This window comes from Rhinolophus hipposideros, assembly GCF_964194185.1.
Source record: "Rhinolophus hipposideros genome assembly, chromosome: 3".
Classification (NCBI taxonomy): Eukaryota; Metazoa; Chordata; class Mammalia; order Chiroptera; family Rhinolophidae; genus Rhinolophus; species Rhinolophus hipposideros.
The window spans coordinates 31,748,190-31,756,083 of NC_138049.1; the positions used below are offsets into that span (position 1 = coordinate 31,748,190).

Genomic DNA, 7,894 nt, shown 5'->3' on the forward strand with positions numbered 1-7,894 from the left:
GATATTCTGAATGTCATCAAAATGTCTTCAATATTTCCTTTATCTTCAGGTAAAGAAAAAAGTCATTGGGAGCCAGATTAGGTGACTAGGGAGGGTCTTCCAAAGCAGTTATTTGTTTACTGGCTAAAAACTCCCTCACAGACAGTGCCGTATAAGCTGGTGCATTGTCATGGGGCAAGAGCCATGAATTGTTGGAGAAAAGTTCAGGTCTAACTTTTTAAAACAATTTTTATTGGGTAACAGAGTGTTTTTTTCCAGGACCCATCAGCTCCAAGTCAAGTCACTGTCCTTCAATCTAGTTGTGGAGGGCACAGCTCAGCTCCCAGTCCAGTCACCATTTTCAATCTAGTTGCAGGGGGTACAGCCTATCCTCCCATGTGGGAATCCAACTGGCAAACTTGTTGTTAAGAGCTCGCACTCTAACCAACTGAGCCATCCAGCCACCCAGCGGCAGCTCAGCTCAAGTCATTGTCTTCAATATAGGTGTGGAGGGCTCAGCTCACTGGCCCATATGGGAATCCAACCAGCAACCTTGTTGTTAAGAGCTTGCGCTCTAACCAACTGAGCTAACCAGCCGCCCCAGGTCTAACTTTTTCACACAGCCTTTTTACAAATTCATAATGGTACAAATTCATAATGAATAATCCCTTTGATGTCAATCAAAAAAGGCTTTTCACGCAGCCTTTTTAGCACTTCCAAATAGTAAACTTGGTTAACTGTTTGTCCAGTTGGTACAAGTTCTTAATGAATAATCCCTCTGATATCAATTTAAAAAGGCTAGCAACATTGTTTCAAAGAGTTTGTGAACTTAATTGTCAGGCCTTGTATACATTATTTCATTAACTCTCACAAAAAAACCTTGTGAGGTAGGTATGATTGTTGGCATTTTATCAATGCGGACTATGTAGTTAGAAGAAATTTAACAACTTGAGATAGCTTCCAACCCAGGCTACGGCTGATTTAAAACCTAATCCTTACATGCAGGAATTTTTGCCTACATTTCCCAAATGGTCTTCAAAGTAAAAACCTTAAAAGCTAAGCTGAAACATTCCAGCTCCCCTCACCTGCCCAAAAAACCACCAGTGCAGACCAACTTCTTTAGCAAAGCCCCAGGCCAAGGAATTCTGAGGCACACCTGTACCAAGCAGAAATTTAAGCTCCTGAGCCCCCAAAAGGTAGATGAGGATAGGGGTGTCAGTGGGGACAGGAAGCAGGGGATGTCAGTCTGAGTCAGGTCCCTCTCGCTTGAGCATGAGTTTTTTTTTATGATGGGAAGTAGATTGCCCCTTCCTAGACTTCAGGTGGCTGGAGTGAGCCCTGCTTCCCTCTGACTCCTTTCCAGCCTGGGCTTCCTTTAGCTCCAAGGCCTCATTCAGTTCGGGAAACATCTGGAAGCGTTCACGCCCACGGATCTGAAGGGTGAAATATTCTCCATCCAGTGGTTTCTTTGGCGGGGGAGAGGAGCTGGTGTTGGTGGGCAGTGCTCGCTTAGTGCTCCCAGGGGGCTGCTTGGGACAAGGCTCCCCGTTCTTGCGGAAATTTTCTTCCTCTGTATGCCAGTCTCTGCCCGGACAGGCACAAACACGCATCTCGAAGCTGTTTCGTCCCAACACATTACCACTGGAGTCTTCTAGTGTGATGATGGTGAGGATAGGCCACCCGGTTCATACCACCCACACAGGAGCTGTTACACATGAAGTTGTAGTGGATGGTGGTACAGTCAGAGCCCACCTCCGGTGGCTCGTAGGGCACCACCACACTATGTCGGAAAGTGTGTCTGTCGTCCAAATATTCCACATGCAAAAATTTCCTTCCACCCGGATAAGATGCTGAGGAGGGACCAGACCATCGCTATAGTCAGAGCAGCGCTCATGGTGGGGGCAGCGCCTCACAACCTCCGTCACGTATTCTTGTAGATGGCCATGGCTCGGACACGGTTTTTTTTTTTATGATGGGAAGTAGATTGCCCCTTCCTAGACAATCCCTTCCCTTCCTTCGGCCAAGGGAGGTGGGGAGCTGACCCACAGCTGCAGGGGGCAGGTCTTTGCCAGCTGGCAAAACAGCTTATTGAGGGTAAGGGAGTACGTGCAGGTGACAGACTTGGCTGTCCCAGAATTCAGGAACCCTAACTGGAAACCATAGTTGCCAGGGTAGGTCTTCTGGGAAGGGACAAAGGATGACAAAGGCCAGGAGTTGGCTTGTGCCGGGGAGGTGGCCCGTGCAGGGGTGGCAGCTGTTGGTCCAGGAGTTGCTGGCACATTGGGGGCTTCATTTGGACCTCCATCCAGCCAATTCACGAAGTCTGCCAGGGATACGTCAGGGGTCAGAACATTGTTTTCAGGAAGTAGTTTCCACAAGTCTGAAAATGTCTCCTGACTCAGGGGGCTCCATGCTGAGTTCTGACTGTGGTACCTCCATTGCAGCTCCCTGGAAGTGTGGCTGCTTTCCACCACTAAATCCACCAGCCTTCCTGAAGTGTACTTTACTTTTCTTCCCGAACCTCTGGAGAGCGTATCACCGTTCTGGGAAGCACGCTCTGAGGCCGGAATCCAGGTGAACCCCTGGGGCCCACCGGCTTCTTGCACCCAGGATGGTGGCTCTGGACTTTTTTTCTACTCTTTACTTAAATACTAAAGTTATTTTATACATATAATTTTGCATCCGACTTTATTTTTCACTTAACATTGCATAAAAATTGGTTTCCGATTTTATTATGTATTCTTTGCAAACATGATTCCAATGAGTCCATAATATCCCATTATGTAACTTTACCTATGCATGCTTTCTTGTTGGACATTTGTTTTAGGTTCTATGCTGTATAAATAATGCTACAGCAAACATCTTAGTGCATAATTCTTTGTATGCATCATTGGTTATTACCACAGTATAAGTTCCTACAAATACTGGGTCAAGAAAATTAACACTTTTAAAATCATAAGATTTATATGAAATTACAAAAGACCCCAAATAACCAAAGAAATCCTAAGAAGAAAAAAAAACAAGGCTTGAGATATCACACTCCCAGGCTTCAATCTGTACTACAAAGGGACAATAATCAAAACAGCATGGTATTGGCAGAAAAACAGACATACAGGCCAATGGAATAGAATTGAAAACCCAGAAATAAACTCACATAATTTTTGACAAAGGAGCCAAAAACATCCAATGGAGAAAAAAAAGCCTCTTCCACAAATGGTGCTGGGAAAATTAGAAAGTCAAGTGCAAAAGAATGAAACTAGACTGCTATCTTTCACCATATACTAAAATTAACTCGAAATGGATCAAAGACCTAAACATAAGACCTGAAACAAAAAAAAAAACTGCATAAAAGAAAGTAGGTATTAAAGTTTGACCCTGGGTTCAAAGAGAATTTTATGATTTTGACCTCAAAGGCAAGGGAAATAAAAGATAAAATAAATGAATGGGACTATATCAAACTAAAAAGTTTCTGCACAGCAAAAGAAATCATCAACAAAACAAAGAGGCAACCAACCAACTGAATGGGAGAAGATATTTGCAACCAATGCCTTCAATAAGAGGCTAATATCCAAAATATAAAAAGAACTCAGCAACAAAAAAACAAACAATACAATTAAAAATATGGTCAGAGTACCTGAACAGACACTTCTCCCAAGAAGACATACAAATCGCTAACAGACTATATGAAAACATGCTCAGCTGCACTAGCTATTAGGGAAATGCAAATCAAAACCACAATGAGATATCACCTCATACCTGTTAGAGTTGAAAACATTTATCCATAAAGATATATGTACCCTGAGTTTCATTGCAGAATTATTTACAGTGGCCAAGATATGGAAACAAAAGTGTCCTTTGATAGATGATTGAATAAAGAATATGTGATCTATGTACACTATGGAATATTACTCGGCCATAAGATGAAATACTACCATTTGCGACAATATGGGTGGTACTTGAGATTATGCTAAGCAAAATAAGTCAGACAGAAAAAGTCAAGAAACATGTCACTTCACTCATATGTGTGATATAAAACTGAAAGCCACAAATGGACAAGACAAAAAAAACAAAAATTCATAGACACAGACAACAGTTTAGCGGTTACTAGAGTGTAGGGGGGAAGGGGTAGTAGAAGAGGAAAAAGGTGATCAAATATATGGTCATAGGAGAACTGACTCTGGTTGGTGAACACACAATGCAATATATAGATTACATATAGAAATGTACACTTGAAACCTATATAAGTTTACTCACCAGTCACCCCAACAAATCTAATAAATAAATAAAAAAGGAAAAGAAAGTTAACAATTTAAGACTCCTGACACATAGTAAATAAAACAATATGTAAATAACTTAGTATATTCCCTAGCATGTCAAAAATACTAATTAATGCTAACTCATTTTTAATGATAACTTGCCTTTCAAAAATATTTTATCAATTAATATTCTCAGTGCCATCCGCCTTCAATAATAATTTTACTAGAAACACATCTCTGAATCTCCGTTGAAGTTTGGGGGTGTATCCCAGGTTCTGACCACCTTCCAACACTAACTACCTACCCCCAGGATCTGTACTAAATTCAGGTATGGCACTTGCTTCTTTTCAAGATCTCTAAACTGAACATTCAAAAATGTTCCAATGCTTGGGCAATCCCTCTCTAAATCACATCCATTAGGGACATGCTGCACATAGTTTACATTATTTTGGAAATTTGGGGGCAAGGCAAAAGACCTGACTCTCAGAACAGTACAGATAGTGTGTATATAGATAGATAGATAGATAGATGGATAGATAGATAGATAGATAGTATAGATAGTATATATATATATATATATACTATAGTATATATATATACTATATATATACTATAGTATATATATACTATCTAAATATATATATATTATTCAATATTCAATTTTATATATATATATATACATATATATATACATATATATATATATATATATATATATATATATATATATATATATATATTCACCTCTCAATGAGAAGTATTATTACATGGTTTGGTATCCTCTAATGAATAACTTTTTATTTTATCCAAGCCTCATCCACTGAGAAATGACCAAGACTAATTTTCTATTTTATAAAGTACTCAGCATACTGTCACTGTGAACATTTGCTTCTCTTTCCCCTATTTTGAAAGGCACTTTTGGTTTAATACATTGAGTCGTATTATAATTGCCTTGCACTTGAACATGAGGATTATTTATGCAGGTTTCTTACAAGTGTGTGCTGTGCAATCCGAAAAGGATGACCTTTCATCACTAAAAATCAGGGAGGACTTAGCTCATTAAGAGGCACTATCATATCCCTTATTCAGCTGTCACAAAGTTCAAGTTCATATACAATGTATTTTAAGCCTAAGTGTGTATTCAATCAAAATATGAGTTTGATATTGTACTTCATACTATTACAATGGTAGTTCAATATGTTTTGTGTAATTCTGTAGAATTACACTCTGTTTCTTATGATAGCAAGGATTGAACTGTACTGTGAGAAAAATCATGTCCTCTCACATAAAGGTTCATCACAACTTTTTCTCATTTTATCACTACGTCTGCATGTAATCATCATCTAAATCTCACTATTCCAAGTGAATTCTACTGTCAAACATCATGAACTATACACATTGCATCAGTTAGGACAGTCATTTCAGTTTGAAGTTCAGCGATGGAGATTCTGCTCATAAGCACATAACTCTCTATAACACAAGCTGTAAATTCATACTTGAGATTGTGAACTAAAACACTACAAATGATGAGTATTCAAGATATATTAGGTAAAGACATATTAATCTATGATCTCAACACACATAGTCTGAAAACTCTGCTTAGGCAAGAAATACATCTTTCATCTTCATAATTGCTTATCATGGTGCATATAGTAGAGATTATTTTTGTAAAAGGAAGGGAAAGAGGGACAAAAGTTAAGGAAAAGGAAGGGAAAGATGGAAAGAAAAGAGAGAAGAAGGGAGGAGAGGAGGAAGGAAGGAAGGAAGCAAGGAAAGAAGGAAGGAAGGAAGGAAGGAAGGAAGGAAGGAAGGAAGGAAGGAAGGAAGGAAGGAAGGAAGGAAAAAGAGAAGGAAGGAAGGAAGAAAGGAAGGAAGAAAGAAAGGGAGGGAAAGAGGGAGGAGAGAGGGAGGAAAGGGAAAAATTAAAGTAACACACCAAATACAACAACTTACTCAAGACTCCCACTCATCTATTTCTGGCCAACCTTTCCTTAAATCTTTGGTGTTATGATTATTTGTGCTGATTCATGACCACAGTCATACTTGACCTTGATTTAGTCCTCTGACTTTTTTTTTTTTATTGCTGATTTTGGCATGTAATGAAACCTTTTTACAGATCCAATTACTACCCCTAGTTTGCTGTTCAAATGGATTTCTTTCTTTGTTCCAGGATCTTGTCTATACACAGTTAGGTTTGGAATTTTCTAATCTGGGTGTTGGTTAAATTTGCCATTTAGACAGAAGCAGCCAAATTTTCCGGTGTTGAATATCAACCTCACAAAAATTCCAGCTGGTCCAGTTATCCCAAGAGAATCTATACTTCGATGTGCCTAGAACTCTAAATTTTTAACTGCTTTGAAGATAACTATAAATATCTTTATGATTTTGCAGTAGTAGCCAATCGAACTCTAAAAGTATCTTTATGTGCAATTTGGGAAAGACTTGAATCTGCACAAAGAATAATCATAGGAAGGACTACCAAATGCAAACTCAAATTTTCTGGTCTCTCTCTCTCTCTCTCTCTCTCTCTCTCTCTCTCTCTCTCTCTCTCTCATACACACACACACACACACACACACACACACACACACTAAGCATTTAAGTGCTTTCCTTAAACTCAGGTAGTCCATCTTTGATCATGGTGAAAAGAGCATAACCTTATATTTCAAATCTGAGCTCTAATATTTACATTTGTGTGACATTAGGGTGTCATTTTTTAATAAAAAAAGATCTAGTACAAAGAAATCTACTTTAGGGCTGGCCCTGTGGCTCAGGTGGTAGGAGCGTTGTGCTCCTAACGCCAAGGTTGCCGGTTCGATTCCCACAAGGGCCAGTGAGCTGCAACCTCTACAGCTAAGACTGTGAACAACAGCTTCCCTGGAGCTGGGCTGTTGTGAGCAGTTGGAGGTTGGCGTGAGGGGCCATGAGCTTCTGTGAGCAGCCGACTGACTACTGGCAACCGACTGCTTCAGTGTGGGGAGTGCAAGGCTCATAATACCAGCATGGGCCAGGGAGCTGTGTCCTACACAACTAGACTGAGAAACAACAGCTTGGACCAGAGTGGCAGGGGGGAGGCAGAAGAAGGTGGGGGGAGAAGAAATCTACTTTACAGTATACAATTGATTCTGAAATTTGCTTTAGAAATTATAAAAGTAGAATGATTTCAAATTTAAACAAATTTATTTTGTTTATTCAAATAAAATGAATTTTTTACCATGCATATTTAATAGTTTATTTAAAGATCTAATTTACTTTTTCACTAACTTATTTCAAGGCTCTCTTTCTTATTTATTTTTTAAATGCTATGCTATACATCAACTCAGAATATTCCAAGTTTTCCGATATCTTTAAGAACATATAAAATTAGAGAATTTGAGGGTCAAAATAATGCTTTTTGACATTTTAACACCTTTGATCTTAAAATTCCATGGAAATAAATTCTCATGTCTTTCAGATTTAAAGTAATCAATTACTCTTATCTTGACTGTGATTTTTTTTTTTTTTTACTTGTAAATATTGGAAGTTAAGTCAATTTGTAATCAGAAGATAAAAACTCAAGTTTGAATCTTCTGGGCTGCATTTGATCTAAGGGTATCATTACAAAAGCAGAGGGTCCCTAAAAAGACTTCTGGACCACTTGTCACAGCAACAACCATCAG

General features: G+C 38.9%; 1 pseudogene across 1 annotated transcript; it reads right to left on the reverse strand.

Annotated features, from left to right (window-relative positions):
* Nucleotides 1-1,220: 1,220 nt before the first annotated feature.
* On the reverse strand, nucleotides 1,221-2,424 carry LOC308494182 (cellular tumor antigen p53-like; annotated as a pseudogene). Its single transcript has 2 exons — nucleotides 2,001-2,424; nucleotides 1,221-1,969 (listed from the first exon to the last, which is right to left on the reverse strand). The product of its transcript is annotated as a cellular tumor antigen p53-like (transcript).
* Nucleotides 2,425-7,894: the final 5,470 nt, after the last annotated feature.